The sequence below is a fragment of the Equus asinus genome, chromosome 10 (assembly GCF_041296235.1).
Source record: "Equus asinus isolate D_3611 breed Donkey chromosome 10, EquAss-T2T_v2, whole genome shotgun sequence".
NCBI classification, from domain to species: Eukaryota; Metazoa; Chordata; class Mammalia; order Perissodactyla; family Equidae; genus Equus; species Equus asinus.
The window spans coordinates 63,452,141-63,476,387 of record NC_091799.1 but is presented as its reverse complement, the minus strand read 5'-3'; the positions used below and the strand labels follow the sequence as shown (position 1 = coordinate 63,476,387).

At 42.5% G+C, this 24,247-nt stretch overlaps 1 protein-coding gene across 1 annotated transcript in view; it reads right to left on the bottom strand.

Annotated features, from left to right (window-relative positions):
* Positions 1-24,247, bottom strand: part of DEPDC1B (DEP domain containing 1B) — an 88,982-nt gene that overhangs the window by 53,043 nt on the left and 11,692 nt on the right. The gene's annotated exons all lie outside the window — the stretch shown is intronic.

Sequence of the window (24,247 nt, the reverse complement as noted above, 5' to 3'; positions counted from 1 at the left end):
GAAATATATTATGTTGGTGAACAAGAAGATTCGATATCATAAAATGTCAATTTTCCTCATAAAGATATATAGTTACAATGAAACTCCACTCAAAATATAAAGAGTTCTTCATGAAACATGATAAAGTGACTCTAAAATTTATATGGAAATGCAAGAGGTCAAAAATAAGGCATTCCTAAAGAAGAAAAACAAAGTAAGGTGACCTCCTCTACCAGTCATCAAGGCTAATTACGACAGCATAGGTGGGCACTACTGACGGCATAGACCACGATTTCTCCACCCCAGCATTATTGACCTTTGGGCCGGATAATTCAGCTGTGGGGGGGCTGTCCGTACAGTGTAGGATAGTTAGCAGCATCCCTGGTCTCTTTCCACCAGATGCTAGTAGAACCCCTTCCCAAGTGTTGACATGCAAAAATGTCTCCAGACATTGTCCCCTACAAAATGGTCCCCACTTGAAAAACATGGGCCTAGACAGACAATTCAAAACAAATGCACACACATATTTAGAAATCTGATTTATAACAAAATAGACATTACAGATCAATAAGAAAGTGTGGACTGTTCAATAAAGAGTTCTGGTACACAGGGCTGGCCCCATGTTGGGTTTGCGTGCTCCGCTTCAGTGGCCCGGGGTTTCACCAGTTCGGGTCCTGGGTGTGGACATGGCACCACTCATCAGGCCATGCTGAGGCAGCATCCCACATGTCACAACTGGAAGGACCCACAACTAAAAATATACAACTATGTACCAAGGGCGCTTTGGGGAGAAAAAGGAAAAATAAAATCTTTAAAAAAGAGTTCTGGTACAACTGGTCATCCATTTGGGGAAAAATGAAATTGCATCTCTGTGTCAGACTGCACGTCCAAAGACGTTAAAAAACAGTGTCTCCCACCTACATGCTCTTCTGCAATGTGAGCTTGCCACCATCTTGTCTAGACAGAGAGTGTTTTTCTCTACTCTTTTGAGTTCTGGGTGAGCCCTCTCTAATTGCTTTAATAAATAGAAGATGGCAGAAAGGGCACCAGCCCTTTACTGGCCTAGAACTCTCTTCCTGCCTCTTGGAACTCTCACTCTTATATCACTCATTCCTGCAATGCTCCCTCTTGGAAACCAGCCATCATGTAAGAAGTGAGACTACCCTGAGACCAGCATGCTGTGAGACATCGAAGTGACAGGAAGAGGCCCTAGAAGATGAGACACTGCAGGAAAAGAAGCTGAGGTCAAGGAGCACCGAAGCTCCAGATTTGTGATTGAAGAAGTCATCTTGGAGGTGGATCCTCCAGCCTCAGAAGCCCCAGCTGATGTCCAGTTAAGTTCTTCCAAATTTCTGATCCACAAAATTAGGTAAAAATTCCAATGACAGTTTTAAGCCACTAAGTTTGGGCATCGTTTTGTTACACAACAACAGATAACCTGAAGAGAAGTTTGTGGCATTTGCATCAGGACCAGGCAGTGAGCGGAGGCCTAAAGGGCCTCAGGCAGACTTGTTAGTGGAGGCTGGAAGAACAGTGAGTTGTTACTGGAAGTTAGAGAAAAGATCCATGTTACGTAGTGGCATAAAGTTCAATTAAAACCATCGCCTGCAGTAACATGAAAAATACAAAAGGTGGGTCTGGGGGCTGGCCCCGTGGCCGAGTGGTTAAGTTCTCGCGCTCCACTGCAGGTGGCCCAGTGTTTCATTGGTTCGGATCCTGGGCACGGACATGGCACTGCTCATCAAACCATGCTGAGGCAGCGTCCCACATACCACAACTAGAAGGACTCACAACAAAGAATATACAACTATGTACCTGGGGGCTTTGGGGAGAAAAAGGAAAAAAATAAAATCTTTAAAAAAAAAAAAAAAGCTGGGTCTGGCTAAGGAGTTTTCCAGGATGATGAATGTTGAAAGTGCCAACTGGTTTCTTAGCCTTGATTACAAGGTATGGATAGAAAGGGATAAACTAAAGAAGGAATTATTCAGTTTTTAAGCAGAATTTAGGAAAAATATAAAGGAGCTATGACTTGATAATTCAAAAACAAAACTATTTCTCATTTCCAATCATTTCCAGTAAAAGGTTCCCAAAGTAAAAATGGCCTTATATAGCAAATACCAAATTCAAGAGGTTTCCAGTAAAATATGGTCTCGGAGTAGTCACAAGTTTACGGTTATAAGACTATAATCTCAGAAAGATTTAAGGCAGTACCTTATAGACCACCTTTGATGAACTAATAGTTTACACTCTTAAGAATCTTAAGGGTGTTATACCATAGCAGACTTATAAGCAGCCCAACAAAGAGAAGAGCCTGTCTCAAAGAGATCTGTGAGTGTGACTTTTGTCTAATTGAGTAAACCACAGTAAGATTCACAGAAAAGTCATAGCATCTTTAAGACAACAGTACTAGGAGAATCACCATCCACTTGGAGGAAATAGTTCAAAATGAAGAGTCAAGAATCTCAAGCTTCTATAAGCGGGAAGTATCTGAGAAAGCTATCCCACTGCAAACATGGACCATTTCTTATGGAAAAGGAAGAATGACTCAGAATGCAAAGCCAAAAGTCCAAGGGGTAAAGCAAGGAACCACACAGAATCACTCCCAGGAAGCAGAACTGTACCAAATCAAGGAATGGCCAAAATATGTTCAATTACATTTTAGAAGTGCTATGGGCCAGCAATTGCTAGATGAGATGCCATAATGGGATAAATTTTGGGAGTCTTGATGCAGGGGATGAATGTAGTATGAAAATGAATGTTGTTGTGGCCAAACTGTATTTTCCAAAGATGGTCACAACAATATCTCCCATTCTGTATACTCTTCACAGTGCGACTCTGACACGCCCCATCAAAAGGAGGAGATTATTTCTCTACCTTTTTGAATGTGAGTGGGCCCTGTGATTGCTTTGACAAATAGAATATGGCAGAAGTGACACTTTGCCAATTCCAGGTATAGGTTTTAGCTGCCTGGCAGTTTCCTCTTCTTGCCTATTGGAAATACTCGCTCTTAGGATGCTCACTCTCAGCACACAATCTCCTGAAAGCCAGTCACCATGTAAGGATAGTGACCACTCTAAGACCATCATGCCACAAGAAGCACAATCCATGTGGAGATGTCCTAGAGGATGACAGCATGTAGAAAGAGAAAGGGGCCAAGAGGCACAGAAGCAGCACGTTCCTGAGCAGATAAAGAAGCCATCTTGGAAGTGAATTTCCTAGCCCAACTTCTGGGTAGGAGCAAACTGCCAGACAAGCTCTTTCTAAATCCCTGACACAAAAACCATGAGCAAAATGAAATAGCTGCTTTACGCCACTAAAGTTTGGGGTAGACTGTCTCTCAGCAACAGAAAACCAGAACAATCCCCAAATCACACCATGAATAAAAGTCATGAGAAAAACCATAAAACTTAGGACACAATATAAGAAAACATCTCTCTGACCTTGGGTAATGAAGGAACTCTTTTAAACAAGATACAAAAACCACACAGCATATAGGAAAAGATTAAAACGTTCACTTACATTAAAATCTAAAACTTTTCTGTTCATCAAGACACCATAAAAAAAAGTGAAAAGGCGGGAGATCCTTGTAATCCATATAATTGACAAATGATTAACATCCATAATATATATATTTTTAAACTCCTATGAATTTATAAGAAAAAAAAACCCTATAGAAAAAGGCCAAACCAGCCCAGCGGCATAGTGGTTGAGTTTGCAAGCTCTGCTTCGGTGGCCTGGGGTTCATGGGTTTGGATCCTGGGCACAGACCTACACACCACTTATCAAGCCATGCTGTGGCAGCATCCCACAAGCAAAATAGAGAAAGACTGGCACAGATGTTAGCTCAGCGGCAATCTTCCTCAAGCAAAAAGAGGAAGACTGGCAACAGATGTGAGCTCAGGGACAATCTTCCTCACAAAAAAAAAAAAGGGCAAAGACATGAACTAGGCATTTGCAGAGAGGGAATCAGGAATGATGAATAAACATATAAAAAGATACTTAATCTCATGAGTAATCAAGGAAATCCAAAATAATGTCACAATGAGACAGCATTTCACATTTACCAGATCAGCAAAAATTTAAGTCAGTCAACATCAAATATTTTCTGCTACTGGAATAAAAATTAGCATATCCACCATGGAAAACAGCTTGGCATTACCTAGTAAAGTTGAACATGCACATATCCTCTAAATTAATTCCACTCCTAGATAATTCTGAGATTCTAAAGAGACTCTTTCACATGTGCAAAAAGAGACACTGCCATATTGTTCATGGCATCATTGTTTATAATAGCAAAAAACTGGAGTCCCCACTGACAGGAGAACAGAGAAACAGATGATGGTGTATTGATATAATAGGATATAACATGGTTGAGAAAATTCCATGAACTAGGTAATTAAACACATCAACATGGATAAATCTCAAAAATCATGAGAAACAAAAGAACAAGTCAGAGAAGAAAATGTACTCTTTGACATCTTTTATATAAACTTCAAAACAGAGAAAAATATTTCAGAAACAAACCAATACATTGTTTAAGGATAGAAGCATAAGTGTTAAAACAAAAAAGAAAAGCAAGGGAATGATAACATTGAAGTCAGGATAGTGTGACCTCTCAGAAGAAGATGTAAATCGTGGGTAAACAGGTGTTCACTTTATTATTCTTATACAAATTGTTCAGATACAGTTTATACACTCTTACATGAAAGATATTTTTCAAGAAAATTGAGATTAAAAAAGAGGAGAGCTCCCTCTAGTGGGCTACATTTGTCTTTCTTTAAAAATTATGAATGTAACCCTAACATTATGATCGTGGATTCCAGAATTATAAAGTCCCTCAGACATGATCTAGTACAAATGCCACATTTGTACACTGAAGAAACTGAGGCCAGCAAAGGAACTGGCCACAGCTAATTATCCAACAAAACCCCCCAGGTCCCCGATTGCCAAAGAAAGACTGGTTGGAAAAAAAGCAATTAGAAAGCAATCCACCCCAGAACTACTATCCTTTAATGAACCTACTTGAAACAAATTAGAATTTATTACTTAATCAATTAATAAAAATACTTTAGGACATGTAAACCACAAGGAAAACATAGTTCATAAATCTTAATAAATTTGACTCACAAATGACAGAGGAAACAATGACTTAAAGTCCCTCCCAGAATATATGCTAAAATTATTCCTTTCGCATCAGCAGAAATTTGCAGTATTTACAGCTTTTGCCAGCCTGCCTCTTTGCCCTGGTAACCTAAAGCCTTTGTATAAAACAGCCAGCCCGAGGTGATTACCGTAGGAGCTGATGTGCCTGAGAGCGCTGCTCCCCAGAGCCCGTGGGTGAGGCAAACCCAGAGCAGTCTGCAGGACTCCATTGTGCTCTGTACCCACTCAACAGAGTTTTCGAGCCCAGTAGTGTTATACTGTACTGTATCACTCGAATGCTGAAAAACTGCCAGTGATTACATTTCACAATACTGCTTACAGGTTATCAGGAACATAAAGTGTCTGAGGGAAGGAGAATGAGAGACGAAGCTGGAAAAATAGCTGCTTGCCAAACAAAGCCTCTGAACCCCAAGCACAATCATTCCTTATTCCATATGAATGGACTCCATTATGAGTAAAGGATCAAATGCATAATTTTTTTTTTTTAAGGATTGGCACCTGGGCTAACAACTGTTGCCAACCTTTTTTTTTTTTTCCCTGCTTTATTTCCCAAAGCCCCCCAGTACATAGTTTATATCTTAGTTGCAGGTCCTTCTAGCTGTGGGATGTGGGACGCCGCCTCAACATGCCCTGACGAGTGGTGCCATGTCCGCAGCCAGGATCTGAACCCTGGGCCGCCGCAGTGGAGCACACAAACTTAACCACTAGGCCACAGAGCCGGCCCCTGAAATGCATATTTTTAAGAAGGGGAGAGTTGTGATCTGATCTGAAAGATACTCCTACTTCAGATTAGCAATAACTATTTAGAAAGTAAACTCCATTTGTGACAGAAGTATATACACTACCTAGTTCTTAAAAAAATGTGCAAGATTTACAGCCTACCACCATTTACAATAGCACCAAAACACATGAACAACTTAGATCTAAATTTAACAAAACCTGTGTAGAGTCTGTATACTTAAAGCTACAAAACACTGCTGAGAGATTAAAGGCCCTAGTAAACAGAAAGACACCATGTTCAGGATTTGTTACTTTGTCAAATCTCCCCAAACTGATTTATAGATTCCACACAATTAAAATATCAACAGAAATGTTTATAGAAACAAGTTGATTCTAAAATTTATATAGAAAGGCAAAAGACAATAGCCAAAACCATTTTGAAAAAGAACAAAATTGGAGGACTCACACTACCTGATTTCAAGATTATAAACCTACAACAATTGAGACAGTGTTGTACTGGAGACAAGCTGGACATACAGGACAACGGAATAGTATATGAATTAAGTCAGGGGACTCTTTATGGTGGTGTGTCCCATAAACACATGAATAGATGGTCCAGGAAGAAACCAAGGGATGGAAGCAGGAGCAGCCCTACTTACCAACCCTCCCAGGGACCCATCCCCACAACTCTGGGCTCTGCAGTTGGAGGTCCTATCCCCAAAAGAGAAGAAGTCCTCTGAAGATGGCGCCGTGAGTAGTCCTCTTTGTCTCTCTCCCTTCGAGTCTACAATTATTTGGACACTTATCGCTTAACAAAGGATATCCAGACAGCATCTCAGGACGTCTGAGAGACCCATGCGACTATACATAGGAAGGCAGACGGACTTTCCTCCGGGAGGATGTGGAAATAGGTGAAAACTCTCCGACCCCGACCAAACAGCCTAGTACCCGCAAGCGGCTTTCTTCCAACGGACACCCCCAGAAGATCAACACACATCTAGGGCAGGAGTGAGCACACAACAGAGGAGCGACAGTGGAAACAGGTGACCAGAACCCTACCTAAACCCCCCGCAATTACTCCTAAACGCAGAGGAAAACTCTAGAGTTACACACCTGAGCCCACGGGGAGAGTCTCTCCCCGCCATTGGCGGGGAGATCCCACCTAGTGTTCACGGCACCCGGAGGGTCCCAGAGAGAATCGCTGAGGGTACAGAGGTCCCCCGGCTGCCACTGCCTGCACAGTGGGGCTAGGGATTGCTGGAGATCTCGGAGCGGACTGGAGCTGGGTGAAGCTCCAGAGGCCGGCTCCGCGCCCCGGAGGGGAAGCTCCAGAGTTCCACCCGGGCAGCAGAAAAAACTCTCTGTCTGCCATTAGTGGAGGGGCCACGCCCAGCATTCACAACTCCAGGAAAGTCCTGGAGAGAATCCCAGAGGGAGAGGTGACCCCCAGCTGCCGTTGCCCGCCCTGTGGGGCTAGGGATTGCTGGAGATCTTGGAGATCTTGGAGAGGACTGGGGCTGGGTGAAGCTCCAGAGGCCGGCTCCGCGGCCCGGAGGGGAAGCTCCAGAGTTCTGCCTGGGCAGCAGACAAAACTCTCTGTCTGCTATTAGCGGAGGGGCCACGCCCAGCATCCACAACACCGGGAGGGTCCCAGAGAGGAGAATATCAGGCAGGGCAGCAGCTGACCAGCTACCACTGAAATCAGGATCTCCAGCTATCCCCCAAGACAGGGCAAAGGGCTCCCCGAGTTCCTGGGGAACAGGACTGGGGCTGGGTGGAGTTCCAGCGACCCAGCTCCGTAGCCTAGGGGGAAACCCTATAGGCTCACAGCAGCCTCAGGGAAAGCCTCTGCACAGCACTAGTAGAAAGCACCCATCCGGCAGCCACAAGGCTGGAAGACCCCGGGACAAAAGTAGCATAGCTAGGTGAACTAACCACAGACTGTAGAAGATGCCAATAGCTCTCCTGAGACCCATAGTGGACAAGTGAGATTTTGTGGGTGCCGACAGTGACGGAGCAACAAATATAAGTGATCCTACCCCTGGCTGCTGGAAAAGCCCATAACACCGTTGCAGACCCCAAGGAGGGAGCACGTCTAGGTGGGCTGCAACAGTAGGCACCAGCAGCCTGAAGCCCCCCTGTGACGGCCCCCACGGCAGAGGAGGGAATCCAAAGGACCACTGTGACTACGAGGAGGGGCCCAGGCCCAGTTAGCAACTGCGGATAGGGTTCCTGGTTGATGCAGTATAAACAGCTGCTCCCCCACCGGAGCAGCAGAAACAAGTGAAAGGAGCAACTAAACTCTATCTCTATGCGGAGGCACAAATCAACAACATCAAACAATATGAAAAAATGCATTAAATCTCCAGAACAGAAGGAAAATAACAAATACACAGAAAACAATCCCAAAGAAAATGAGATATATAACCTAAATGATGATGACTTCAAAACAGCCATCATTAAAATACTCAATGAGTTAAGAGAGAATTCTGACCGACAACTCAACGAGTTCAGGAGCTATGTCACAAAAGAGTTTGATACGATAAAGAAGAACCAAACAGAAATATTGGAAATGAAGAACACAATAGAGGAGATTAAGAAAAATCTAGATGCGCTGAACAGTAGGGCCGATAATATGGAGGAAAGAATTAGCAATTTGGAAGATGGCAATATAGAAATGCTGCAGGCAGAGGAGGAGAGAGAAGCAAGACTTAAAAGAAATGAAGAAACTCTCCGAGAATTATCAGACACAATTAGGACATGCAACGTAAGGATTATAGGTATACCAGAGGGAGAAGAGAAGGAGAAAGGGGCAGAAAGCCTATTCAAAGAAATAATGGCTGAGAACTTCCCAAATCTGGTGAGAGAGATGGATCTTCAGGTGACAGAAGCCAATAGATCTCCAAACTTTATCAATGCAAGAAGACCAACCCCACGGCATATAGTAGTGAAGCTAGCAAAAGTCAACGACAAGGAGAAAATACTAAGGACAGCCAGGCAAAAGAAACTAACCTACAAAGGAACCCCCATCAGGCTATCAGCAGATTTCTCAGCAGAAACTTACAGGCTAGAAGAGAGTGGAATGATATATTCAAAAATCTGAAGGACAAAAATCTACAGCCGAGAATTCTCTACCCAGCGAAAATATCCTTTAAATACGATGGAGAAATAAAAACTTTCCCAGATAAACAAAAATTAAGGGAGTTCGTTGCCACAAAACCTCCTCTTCAGGAAATCCTCAGGAAAACCCTCATTCCTGAAAAATCCAAAAAAGGAAAGGGACTACAAAACCAAGAGCAGAGGAGATAAGTAGTAGGACAACAACAGAGAGTAGCAGCTCTTCATCAGAACAGATTAAACCATGTGACGAGAAACAAAGGAAATTGAAGAAAACTGGAAAACAAGACACAAAATGGTAGTGGTAGACCCCCACATCTCAATAATCACTCTAAATGTAAATGGATTGAACTCCCCAATCAAAAGACACAGAGTGGCAGGATGGATCAAAGAACAAGATCCAACAATATGCTGCCTCCAGGAAACACACCTCAGCCCCAAAGACAAACACAGACTCAGAGTGAAGGGATGGAGAACAATACTCCAAGCTAATAATGAACAAAAGAAAGTAGGTGTTGCTATACTAATATCAGACAAGGTAGATTTCAAAGCAAAACAGATAAAGAAAGACAAAGAGGGACAGTATATAATGATAAAAGGGACTCTCCACCAAGAAGACATAACACTTATAAATATATACGCACCCAACAGAGGAGCACCAAAATTTGTAAAGCAACTCTTAATAGAACTAAAAGAAGACATCAACAACAATACAATAATAGTAGGGGACCTCAACACACCATTAACACCAATGGACAGAACATCCAGACAGAAAATCAACAAGGAAATAATAGAATTAAATGAAAAATTAGACCAGATGGACTTAATAGATATATATAGAACACTTCATCCAAAAACAGCAGGTTACACATTCTTCTCAAGTGCACATGGAACATTCTCAAGGATTGACCATATTTTGGGAAACAAAGCAAACATCAATAAATACAAGAGAGTTGAAATAATATCAAGCATCTTTTCTGATCATAATGCTATGAAACTAGAAATCAACTACAAGAAAAAAGCAGAGAAAGGTGCAAAAATGTGGAGACTAAACAACACGCTTCTGAACAAACAATGGATCATTGAAGAAATTAAAGAAGAAATCAAATATTATCTGGAGACAAATGAAAATGAGAACACGACATACCAAATCATTTGGGATGCAGCAAAAGCAGTCCTAAGAGGGAAATTCATCGCAATACAGGCTCACCTCACTAAACAAGAAAAAGCTCACATAAGCAACCTCAAACGACACCTAACAGAACTAGAAAAAGAAGAACAAACAAAGCCCAGAGTCAGTAGAAGGAGGAAAATAATAAAAATAAGAGCAGAAATAAACGATATTGAAACAAAAAAGACAATAGAAAGGATCAATGAAACAAAGAGTTGGTTCTTCGAAAGAGTTAACAAAATTGACAAACCTTTAGCCAGACTCACCAAGAAAAGAAGAGAGAAATCACAAATAAATAAAATTAGGAATGAGAGAGGAGAAATCACAACAGATACCAATGAAATACAAGAGATCATAAGAGAATACTATGAAAAACTATATGGCAACAAATTGAACAACCTGGAAGAAATGGACAAATTCCTAGACTCCTACAATCTCCCCAAACTGAATCAGGAAGAAATGGAGAATCTGAATAGGCCAATCACAAGTAAGGAAATAGAAACGGTAATCAAAAACCTCCCCAAAAATAAGAGTCCAGGACCAGATGGTTTCTCTGGAGAATTCTACCAAACATTCAAAGAAGACTTAATACCTATTCTTCTCAAACCGTTCCAGAAAATTGAGAAAGATGGAGTACTCCCTAACACATTCTATGAAGCCAACATCACTCTGATCCCCAAACCTGACAAGGACAACACAAAGAAGGAGAACTACAGGCCGATATCACTGATGAACATAGATGCAAAAATCCTCAACAAAATTTTGGCAAACCGAATACAGCAATACATCAAAAAGATTATACACCATGATCAAGTGGGATTTATACCAGGGACACAGGATGGTTCAACATCCGCAAGAGAAGAAGTCCTCTTGCCAGGAAGTACAGTAAGGGCACTTTGGACTCCTTGTGGCAGAGAGCAGCAGGCAAGAAGAGCAATCACTATCACGCAGGCAGGAGGGATGGCTGCTCTTACACCATGAGAGCAGGGAAGAATACCTGTGGCACCTCTTGCTGCTTCCTTGTCCCATTGTAACTGTGATGGGCATGTGCAGAAACATCAGCCTGAGAAGCGTGTGGTTATCAAGGGTCCAGACTCTTAGGAATGAACTTCTGGGCCACAGTACTAGGTCAGCAACCCAAGGCCTGCCAAGGTGATGGCTGAGAGTGAAGGACTTTACAATGGAGAGTGGAGAAGGGAGAGGATGAGGACCAGCTGCAGACATGAGATTAGCTGCAGCAGGAGCAGTTGTATTCTTCCCAATAATTTCCAGCTCCAAGATGTCGCCTCAGGAAGAGAGGCCCATGAACATGTGTGGAGAAACACATGTGTGCAGCACAAGAAATGGACTGTACCGGCCACAGAAGCACACAGCCCATATCCCCCTTCAAGAGACTGACAGCCTCCAGCCTTTAGCTGCTGTACCTTTCATGCCTCTCCCAGGATGCTCCAGCACATCAATGAGCACAGTGAGATATGAGAGCCAGGCCAATCCTGCCACGAGACACAGGACTCCTCTAGCAGGCAACCTCTGTCCAAGTACTCCCCATCAGCTGGCTAACACGTTCTCAGAACTGCATCTTGTGGTCTTAGGCTCTTCCTACCCAATTGTTCTTTCCCTCTCTGCTTTCAGAGGTCAGACCTGCATCACAGTTTGAAGGTTCACCCCAACTCCTGTTCCCTTCCCCCTTGGAGTTCCCCCCAACCCTGGCATTAAATCACTTGCACATCTAGTCCCATCTTGGCATCTCTTCTTCTGCTCAGAGGAAGTGAACTAAGAAAATCTCCTATTAATTCATATTCATCTATATGTGATGACTTCAGATCAATCCAAACAATTTAAGTGCCTGCTACGTATCAGACACCATTAGGTAATAGAGATACAAGAATTAATGACAGTTCTTCAAAATCATTCCATTTGCAATAACATGGATGGACCTTGAGAGAATTATGTTGAGTGCAATAAGCCAGCGAGAGAAGAATAATCTGTGTATGACTCCACTCATATGAGGAATTTAAAATTATGGACTAAGAACAGTTTAGTGGATGCCAGGGGAGAGGTGGGGTGGGGGGTGGGCACAAAGGGTGAAGTGGTGCACCTACAACATGACTGACAAACATTAATGTACAACTGAAATTTCACAAGATTGTAACCTATCAATAACTCAATAAAAAAATAAATAAATAAAATAAAAATATACAAAAACGAAAAAAAAAAAAGAATTAATGACAGTTCTTGCCCTCAAGAAGCTTAGTCTAGCGCAAAAGTAAGCAACTATGGCCTGCAGGCCAAATGCCACCATGTGCTGTAATAAATAGTTTCACTGGAGCACAGCCACATCCATCCCTTACATATCATAAGCTCTGTGGCTGCTTTCACTCTACAGCAGCAGTCAGGCAGTTGCAGCCAAGGCTGTACGACCCACAAATATTCACCGTCTGGCTCTTTACAGAACAAGTCTGAGCCCTGGTCTAGCAGGACCAGAGATATAAGAATATTTACTTGCCTGTCGAAAAGGCTTGTCTTGTTCCCATTGTATCTCCAACAACTGGCACATTCAATTTTCAAACTAACAGTTGCAGGAGACCTGATAAACACCTAAGTTCAGGCTAAGTGACCAGTATATCCTCAAGACAGGAATGTTAGTATCCTTACTTTGTAGATGAGGACATGGGGGTTCAGAGAACGTAAGCAATTTGCCTAAGATCACATGGGTAGCAGTAAGTGAGAGCTGGGATCAAACTCAGGCCTGCCTCATTATATGGGCTCATACAGTCCTTCCACTACTGGGATCCTATTATACGTAACCACAGCTCATTTTGATGCGGGGTCGGTGAGCCGAGGAGTCGAAAGAAAGATTTCTTGGACTCTCAAGATCTGGCAGTAGTGCTCTTTTATTTAGAGAATAGTGTGGAATAGCATGGGGACAGGACCCATGGGCAGTCAGAGCTGCTGCTGCCACTGCTGGCATTGGGACAGGACCCATAGGCAGTCAGAGCTGCTGATGCTGCTGCTGGCATGGGGACAGGACTCATGGGCAGTCAGAGCTGCTGCGTGGGGACAGGGCCCACGGGCAGGAGGAGGTGCTGCTGCTGCCGCTTCTGCTGCTAACATGGCTGGAGAGTAAGGCTAAATTTAAGGCATAGGTATGTGAGCCATCTCTTTACAAGACAAAGGAAAGAACCTGGAAAAAAGTTAAAATGGTATCAGTGCAGGTGGGGTCTGGCCATTGGGTGGTCCCACAACTTTTAGATAAGAATCAAACTGGATTAAGTAAAGGCCAGAAGCCACCACCCTAAATCAGTTACATGAGGTTGCCAGACAGTAACCAACTTAAGTTCTTGCCTTTCCCATTAAGAGTTTCCAGAGATAAGGCCATCCCCCCTTCCTCCTAGTACAGAGGGGGAGGCATGGAGATTTCCTTCACAAATGCAAATGTCTCTCAAAGGGCAAGCAAACTCTGGTCCTCAGAGCCTGCTTCTCATCTGCAGTTTTAAAATTAACCAGCCTAAAATCCTCATCAATTTGATGTGGTAAAGTACGGGGCCACTTTAACTCAGGAATAGAGGTGGCGTAATTACTGTCTAACTCTTTCCCAGTCAAATGGGAACACCTCACTCACTAACCTTTGAACTTTTTCTCAACAAATATGAGGCATTGTGATGGATGTAGAGGACACAGATAAAAGCAAATTCTTTCACAGCCTTATCTTCCACCACTCCCTGCCTAATGACACCTAACATGTTCTTACCTCTCCAAGCTCGCTTATGACCACTGCTTTTACATGATTCCCTCCACCTTGATCGACCCCTCGCCCTTCCTTGCCTGGCAAACATCTATTGATGGATCAAGACTCAATCCAAGTGTCACCTCTGGAGCAAAATATTCTCTTATTCAAGCAGTCTATTCCTCGGTCCCCCCTGAGCACTAAGTTCATCCTTAGAATGGCATTTGTGATATCAAATTCTGATTTATCTGTCTTCCTAACTAAACTGTAACTCTCTGAAGATGGGGTCATGCATCCAAAGGGTTTAGCGCTGTGCCTGGCAGATAGTAGGTACTCCTCGATGCTTGAGAAAGGAAAAGGAGGCAGGAAGAGAGGAGGACAGAGAGAAGCAGTATACGTGAGGATTAACCAACACCAACACCAAAACACACCACACAGTGCTAAGAAGAGGCCAGAACCTAAGTATTAACCAGGCAACTGCGGAACCACTGCCTGGACAACAGTTGCATAAAAATGCGTAAACAGACTATGCTTTCTGATACTCAGGTAAAACATTTGTGTGGCCTCTCCCACTTCTACCTTGCAAGCTTATCAACTCCTCAGATTCAGAGTGGTATGCCCCACCTTTCAACAACTTTTATCAGGTTAGTCTTACAATCTGCATCTCAAGGCAAATCCCCACTCTTCTCAAAAAGTTATGGTTTAGGATTAACGGAGAGAAACTGGTTGATGTCTACATGATCTTTATTATTTTGTTTTGAGGTCAACAGTATTTAAGAACTACTCCTGTTCAATCCAACTTCTCCGGTCAAAATGATGAGGATTTTTAGGCTGCTTAATTTTAAATGGTTTATGATGAGGATTTTTAGGCTGGTTACTTTTAAAACTGCAGATGAGAAGCAGGCTCCAAGGACTGGAATTTTGCTTGCCCTTTTGAGACATTTGCGTTTGTGAAGGAAGGGGGGATGACCTTGTAGGGACCTGAAATTGGCCACCCCAGGATATGTCTCTTTGTCATCAGGATTGTTTTGGGCTGATTGCTTTCGATAAACTGGGACAGGGAAGGAGGCTCTGGGGAATGGAACTTGCCCTTGTTGGGACACATTTACATTTGTAAGGTAAATCTCTATCAGTAAAAGGTGCCTCCCTCTCTGTACCAGGAAGAAGAGGAGAGATGACCTTATCCCTAGAAACTCTTAATGGGGAAGGCAAGAACTTAAGTTGGTTGCTGTCTGGCAATCTCATGTAACTGGTTTAGGGTGGTGGCGTCTAACCTTTCTAACCTTTACTTAATCCGATTTGATTCTTGTCTAAAAGTCATGGGATCACCCAATGACCAGACCCCACCTGCACTGATACCATTTTAACTTTTTTCCATGTTCTTTCCTTTGTCTTGTAAAGAGATGAATCATATACCTATGCCTTAAATTTAGCCCTAACCCTCAACTCGGGGCAGCAGCAGGAGCTCTGACTGCCCGTGGGTCCTGTCCCCACGCACCAGCTCTGCCTGCCCATGGGTCCTGTCCCCATGCCAGCGGGGGCAGCAGCAGCTGCTCTGCCTGCCCATGGGCCCTGTCCCCATGCCAGCAGGGGCAGCAGCAGCAGCAGCAGAAACTCTGACTGCCCATGGGTCCTGTCCCCATGCTATTCTACTCTCTAAATAAAAGAGCACTACTGCCAGATCTTGAGAGTCCAAGAAATCTTTCTTTCGCCTCCTCGGCTCACCGACCCCGCATCAAAAAGAGCTTTTTCTTCTTTCTAAAATGGGAGTATTCACTGAGCCACGCTTCCTTGATTTTTTTGGATTCCATTGCTCCATTCCCTATTAATGAAGCTCCATTCCCTATTAATGATAATAATTAGGCATCATGAATTCATAGGAAAGAAACCTGGGTAAGGATTAAAGAAAACAACTCCAAGGGCAAGGCAGTGAAGACCAAATGGATAAAACAAATAAATATATAAAACAAAGAGACAAACACGACAGAGAATAGGAAACACAGAAACTACAACCACAAACAAAGGGCCAGGATAGAAGGATAAATCCTGGGTTTGAAATTTTCACACGTGAATCATTAAAAAGCCAGCAAAGGATGTTACAAAACAGAAGTTTATCAGTAACCCAGAGCCGCCTTTTGTGAGTCAGGGCAGCCTGTTTCAACACTCTATGTAACAAACCTACATGTATTGCTACATGTACTGGCATCTTTTACATCCAAAGACGGCAGTAATAACGTAATCTCAGTTAGAAGCGCTTGGACTTACCAGCCCAATAAAGAACTTTCAGCCCCAGAGGCATGTGTAACCAGCCTACTGGATATTAGCAGACTCTGCTCCTACGCATCAGGGACTGCCAGGATCCTGAGCGCGGATCCATCCCCATATCTCTGATTGCTACACACCTGTCTGATCTGTTGCCATGCTTTTAGGCAGTCCATAGATACGTAATAATCACGGCACTATTTCCCAGGCCCAAAAAGTTGTCCCAGTTTTGCTCCTTCTACAGGCATTGCTTGTTATATCAGTCTGAGTTCCTGGATGCAGAAACCAATTCTGGTTAATTTAACCAGAAAGGAATTTGAAGATATCCAAGCAGATCACGAAATCAACAGGAGAGCTGGAGAACCAGGATCAGGAAGAAAAGAGAAGGGCTGGAACAAGGGGGAAAGGGAGGCCACGTGGCACACAGAACAGGAACCACAAGTGACAGCAGTGTGAAAGCCATACTGGCATCGTGGCCTCTGGTGCTTCTCCCTCTACGTCCTTCTGTCTTTGCTCCTGGAGGCCACAACTGCTATCACAAAAAATTTTTAATGTGCCCTTCCCCTACGCATCCCTCACTCAAGATTCCCAGTCACGGGGAGGAAGATTCCAACTGCCTGAGTCAGACATGCGCCTGCACCCTAACTGCTCAGGGCAGGAAGAGGGAGCGTCCCGCCTGCCTACTCCACAGCCAGGTATTTAAGAAAGTGCACCAAATTTATCCCTCTGACTTCCTCACCTGAAACTTCTTCTCTCGCCAGGTCAGTCTCCTGCCTCTTCCCCCTGTAGAGCTGACTTATGCGTTTCTGACTGCGAGCCTTGGTCTTGTCATACTCGTCACCTGAAATATCCTCCAACTTCCCATCTCTTCTTATCATTTGATCCTTCCCCATCCTCAGGACCCAGGTTGAAGTCCTCCACCTCCTCCTCCATGAGGTCTCAAAACCCTCCAGTCCAAACCAACTGGGTCACAGACACAATTCCTGCCCTGGACAGGCAGACAACAGAATTGTGAAACACAGTCTGGTATCAAGTAGGGAGATGGTGGGAAGTGTGGCAACTGGAATGGGTTTGCCCCATCTCAAGACTCTCAGGTGCTGTGTGCCTTACACAGTGAGACAGGTCAGTTATTGCTCAATAAGACCAGGGGGAAAAAGACTTTCAATTCATAATTTTTTAAGACATTGTGTCAGAAGCTAATAACATTAGGCACCTGTGGGAAAGAGAACTGGGTAGAGAGTTTGTTTTTTCTACACTATTCTACTCAGTTCCATATTTATTTACTCTAATTCTATTTTCACAATATTCGAATTACAGCTTTATGATATTTTAGTTTCTGACAAAGCCAAAGGTCTTGTCGTCCAAGATTTTGGGGCTACTTTGTGCCTCCTCTCTTCTAGATGAATTTTCACTATCCAGAAGGAAGGTGGGATAGTGGTATAGAGATAGAGGTGACACAAAAGAACTCATTCTGCCATTGTAAACTTTAAAACGATATGATCTATTCACCTTTTACTGGAATGATTAAAAAAATCTGAAAATAAGAACAATATATACTCAATGTATAAAAGTAAGGAGAAAATAATTTACGCTATTTTTAAACCCTCTATCCAGAAATAATTACTGTTAACATTGCGATTTTTCTCTATTTTCTGCTTAAGATTTTACACGAGAAAAATAAGAATAAAGCATTTTCTATCCTGCTTTTCCTCCCTCTGCTCCTCACTTTCTTCTGCTGGGTATCTGAAACTTATTTAGGGCAAACTGGCATTTAAGGTATGAAAAAACAACATAACTGTAGAATAAAGGTAATAAAAATAGGAAAGATCCGATCCGAGTTCAAAGCCTGAACTTCACCTAGGGGAGCGAGGTGCAGGGAGAATATTCACTGTACATACTCTTTTGTACTTTGTAAATTTTGTGTGTGTGTGTGTATGAAGAAGATTGGCCCAGAGCTAACACCTGTTGCCAATCTTCCTCTTTTTGCTTGAGGAAGATTGTCCCTGAGCTAACATCTGCACCAATCTTACTCTGTCTTGTATGTAGGATGCCACCACAGCATGGCTTGATGAGCAGGGTGTAGGTCCGTGCCCGGGATCCGAACCCATGAAGCCCAGGCTGCCAAAGCGGAGTGCACAAACTTAACCACTACGTCACTGGGCTGGCCCATGTACTTTGCAATTTGAACCACATGAAAGTATTACCTTCACAAAATACACAAAATTGAAAAATAAAAATGAGATAGAAAAGAATTTTAATGACTAAAAACACTATGCCAGTCCAACAAAATAGATGTGTCAGTCCAAGGACTGTCAGTCTAGTATCTCCAATTTATTATTTGTTACAGGTTCATTTTGGTTAATTAAATATTGCCTGGGTTCTGCTACTTTTTCAGGTATGCAGACTCTCTCTCTCTCAATTGAGACTGCAAAGCAGGGAGGAACAGAATCATGACAAATTTCTTTTGTATCTCCTTCAGTGCCTTGGATTGGGAAACATACAAGATAAGTACTCAATGTTTGGAATCATAAAAGTTTAGAATTTAAAAAAACCTTAAAGATCGAGCCCATCCCTATAACTTCATAAATGAAAAAACCAATGCCTAGGAAGGCTACGATACTTATCCAACTAGTGCAGCACAATATCCCAGGACCTGATGAAATGAAGAAAAACAAAATCACTCACGATTTGGAGCTTTACTATAAAAACAAAAGATGTCCACTAGAGGAAGCCAATAGTCCATTAAGTCAAAGAAGTTCCTAACCATTCGCTCCAAAAGATCTATATGGTAGTAATGAATTTTTCCCAGAACTACAGAAAACGACTAAAGAACCATATACTGCAAACCAATGTAAATTCGGTTTTTTTCCATTAGGGGTACAAATAGAGACTTTCAAATGTCCAGCATTAAAAAAAAAATGTTATCAGCACATAGTAAAACTGATTTTTTTTCTTGGTGTACATTCTCTATTCACCCATCAGAGAAAATATGGGTTGTTTTCAACTATTGGCAATTATTAATAGAGCTGCTATAAATATTCACATACAGGGGCTGGCCTCACAGCCAAGTGGTTAAAGTTCTGCATGCTCCGCTTCGGCAGCCTGGGTTTGCAGGCTCAGATCCTGGGTGCAGACCTACTCCACTCATCAGCCATGCTGTGGAGGTGTCCCACATACAAAAAATAGAGGAAGATTGGCACAGACGTTAGCTCAGGACTAATCTCACCAAAAGAAATATATATATATTCATGTGCAAGTTTCTGTGCAAACCTAAGTTTTCATTTCTCTATGGTAAATGCTTAGGAGCAGAAATGCTGAGTCATATGGTAGGTATGTTTAACTTTAAAAAAACAGCCCAGGGGCCAGCCCGGTGGTGCAGCAGTTAAGTTCGCACTTTCCGCTTCTCAGCGGCCTAGGGTTTGCCGGTTTGGATCCTGGGTGTGGACATGGCACCACTTGGCAAAAGCCATCCTGTGGCTGGCATCCCACATATAAAGTAGAGGAAGATGGGCATGGATGTTAGTTCAGGGCCAGTCTTCCTCAGCAAAAAGAGGAGGATTGGCAGTAGTTTGCTCAGGGCTAATCTTACTCAAAAAAAAAAAAACAACAGCCCCCAAAAACCAAAAACTACCAAACTGTTTCCAAAGTGACTACCAACCTAGGCTCCCCACTAGCAACGGATGAGATTTCCAATCGCTCCACATCCTCACTAGCTCTTGATATTGTACTTTTATTTTAGCCCTTCTAAGAGATATGTAGTGGTATCACATCATGGTTTTAATTTGCTTTTTCCTAACGCTAATAATGTTAAACGTCTTTTCAAGTGCTTGTTTGCTATCTGTGTATCTTTGCTGAAGCGTCTATTCAAGCCTTCTGTTCTTTTTGTTGGTGGCGGTGGTCGTGGTGGTGAGGAAAATTGGCCCTGAGCTAACATCCGTTGTCAATCTTCCTCTTTTTGCTTGAGGAAGACTGTCACTGAGCTAACATCTGTGCCAGTATTCCTCTATTTTGTATGTGGAACACCACCACAGGATGGATTCAGGAGCAGTGTATAGGTCCACGCCCAGGATCCAAACCTGCGAACCCCAGGTCGCCAAAGCAGAGCACGTGAACTTAACTGCTACACCACTGGGCTGGCTCTTCCTGTTCATTTTTTAATTGGGTTGTTTTCTTGCTGTTGAGTTTTGTGAGCTCTTTATATATTCTTAATATGTAAATATTAATATATATATTATCTGATATAATATATGATATATAAATATTAAATATACCAGTCCACTGTCATATATACAGCTTGCAAATATTTTCTCCCCATCTGTAGCTTGTCTTCTCATCCTCTTAGTAGTGTCTTTCACACTAAACGTTTCACAGAGTAAAAGATTTTAATTTTGATAAAGTTCAAGTTACCATGTTTTTTCTTTTTTTTTTTTTTTGTTTTGTGAGGAAGATTGGCCCTAAGCTAACATCTGTTGCCAATCCTCCTCTTTTTGCTTGAAGACGACTGTCCCTGAGCTAACATCCATGCCAGTCTTCCTCTATTTTATATATGGGACGCCATCACGGCACAGCTTGATGGGCAGTGTTTATCTCTGCACCTGGGATCCAAATCAGTAAACCCATGGCCGCCAAAGCAGAGCACACAATCTTAACCACTACGCCACCAGGCCGGCCCCACCAAGTTTTTGCTTTTTGAGTCAAGTTTTTGGTGTCAAATCTAACAACTCTTTGCCTAACCCCACAGCATAAAGATTTTCTCCTGTTTTTCCAAACTTTTTATAGTTTTACACTTAAACCTACGATTTACTTTGAATTAATTTTTGCATAAAGTATGAGGTCTAGACTGAGATTCAGTTTTTCACATATAGACACACAGATGGCCAATTAATTACTCCAACACCATTTGCCAAAAAGACATCTTTTTCCTTTAAATTGCTTTTACGCCCTTGTCAAAAATCAACTGGCCATATGTGTGTGTTTCTGGACTCTATTCTGTTCCACTGATGTAAGTGTCTATCCTTGCACCAACACTATGGTCTTCATTACTGTGGCTTTATGGAGTAAGTCGGAAAAACAGGTAGCATGAGTCCTCTGTTTTTAAATTAAGAACTGTGAAAGTAACATTATTCAATAAAGCTGACAATATCGACACAACAAATTTTAGGTTCAGATAAAAATCAGTATTTTCGAAATAAGCCAGAAAAAAGCAAATATAAAGAGAAAAAACAGGAAGAAAATGAAAAGCGAAGTAGGAGAAAAGGAAAAGGAAAAAGAAGTGGGAACATGACAGTGACACACATAAAGATGTAGAAACAAAAAAGAAAGAAAAAAAGGAACAGGGGGAGGCAGGAGAATGAAGGAAAATGGCTCCCTACACGTTGGGTGGCAACCAGGACACCTGAGCCAGTGAAGTCCTCCGTGCACCTGAACAGCTCCACGGGTACAGCAACCCGCCAGAGACAGCGTCAGCAACAGGAGCAGGTCAAGAGCCAGGTGCAGGCTCCAGGCCAGGGTACCTCATCCTGCTGAAGATCGACCGCAGGCCACACACTTCCTCACTAAATAGTCCCAAACAAGCAATTATCATAACACGCTTCTATTTTTATATGACCCATTACGTTAGGTTTAAATAATCTACATAACTGTTTTCATACAAATACGGGCAGAGTCAATGATCAGTATGAATTTCTTTAACTACAACATGCCCGGTGTTTTGTTTAGATGCTTCCAAGAGAAAAACGTCTGGTTCCCCGAGGACGAAATATCCACCCTGTCCACCTCACAGCTGTCACGAAAATCAAATGAGATCATGGAAGGTAAGCTGCTTCATAAACTGAAATTTCTTATAAAAACACAAGGTAGTGTGACCAATTCTCCTTGTCAGAAGTCTAGGGCCACGAAGCTTTGTCACACACCCATGACAGCACCTGGCTCAACTATGAGGACCTTTTGGTGAAATCTAAAATTGTCTTCATTAGCAGCAAATCCAGAACTCTTTCTAGTCATCGCTATTTGTAGCAGGAAAGAAGCGGTTCAGTAGATAGCTCTGTCAATTCTCGGCACTGTCGCCCTGGTAATTATGAACATTCAGAGATTAGGATTCTGCTTTCCTTTCTTACACACTAGAATTCACTATTTTCTTCTATTTTCTATACTTAACTTTTTGATTCTTGAGGAAAAAAACTCACGGGTAACAAATGTAAACACAGTCACAGAACAAATATGACATACATTTTTTTAAACTAGAAATAAGACGACACATTCCAAAATAAAAGCTTAACTCATCATTTCTGTTATAAAATTCTCTAACGTGTGCATGTATCTGTGTGTGTGTGTGTGTGTGTGTGTGTATATATAGATATAGATATAGATAATTTCTGTCTTTAAAAAATACCGTAAGAGCCTTTGTATTTCGTGTAGCTTTCTCTAACTAAGCCTTTCTCTAACTCACAGACCCAGGAAACCACCTATCCCCTGCTATATTTATGTAAGTATAGAGGCTGATTATGTTTACCTTACCTTCTCTACTTGAGAACTTCCTGAAGAAGACAGCTGATCATTTAATATGTATTACATAGTACTTAATACATTACTGGAATTCTGTGTTGCTACACCAAATGTTTCTCATTTATTATTCTGTGTGTTTACTCATTCACTCATTGATTTATTTAATAGGCTAAGTCAACCTCATGCTGTGGACATGGAGGCAGTCTGGTGTACCACAGAGCACAGGCTTCAGAGAGAGAGACCTTAATTCAAATCCTGAACTCTACTACTAGCTGAGTGACTCTGGAGAAGTTAGTAACTTTGGCCTTATTAATTTCCTAACCTTTAAAATTAGGATAATACCACTACATAAACAGGTGTTGAGTTAAAGGATGATTATGTGATGTATCTGGCACACCACAGGTGCTTTAGAATGTTAGTTCCTTTCTTCCCAGCAAGAGGTCTTGATACTTCTTGATACTACTTATAAAAGTTCCTCTTCCATAAAACTTGATATTTAAAAGCATGCTCTGGGGACCAGACCCGTGGCTGAGTGGTTAAGTTTGCGTGCTCCGCCTCGGTGGCTGGGGGTTTTGCTGGTTCAGATCCTGGGCACAGACCTAGCACCACTCATCAAGCCATGCTGAGGCGGCCTCCCACATAGCACAACCAGAAGGACCACAACTACAACATACAACTATCTACTGGGGGGCTTTGGGGAGAAGAAGAAAAATAAATAAAATAAATAAAAGCATGTTCCTAAACTTCTGCACCTTATTGACTCTTATCTATACTCAAATCTAACCTGCCTCCAGCCCCGAATCTCCCTCGTCTGCTTTCTTTATCATCTGGCAGTATCCAGCTATGAAAAGCAGCCGGCCCCCACTCTCCCCCAGAGCACTGGCCTGCAGCCGTGAGGACCCTGGGCACCAGCCCCAGTAGCTGCATGCGTGCAATAGCTGCATCCACACTCATCAGCTCACTCTCCATTCAAGGCACAACCCCCTTAACATATGATTTACACGTCTACATAGATTCGATCCCAAATTAAATCTGAGAAGTTGGCAAACATCAGTGGTTAACTTACAGAACTTCCACTCAGGAAAATGGAAAGCTATGAGTTTTCGGGTGATAAACAATGAAAGAAAATACTGCTCTTGTTATGACTCACAAGTATTCTATAAGAGAAACTGGTGGAAAAAAATCATTATTTAATGGATGAATTTAGTCTGTCTGTGCACTCTACGTTTTAAAGGGAGCTGCACAATTACATAGCCAGCCCTGGTGGTCTAGTGGTGAAGATTGAGAACTCTCACCGCTGCCTCCGAGTTCAGTTCCCTGTCAGAGAACCACACCACCCATCTATCAGATGTCATACCGTGATGGCTACATGTTGCTGTGATGCTGAAAACTATGCCACCAGTATTTCAAATACCAGCACAGTCACTCATAGTGGACAGGTTCCAGCGGAGCTTCCAGACTAGACAGACTAGAAAGAAGGACCTGGCCTCCCACTTCCAAAAAAATTGGCCGTGAAAACTCTATGAATAGCAGTGGAGTGCTGTTTGATATGGCACTGTAAGGCTCTGCTGTACACAGGGTCACTAGGAGTCAGAAGTGATTTG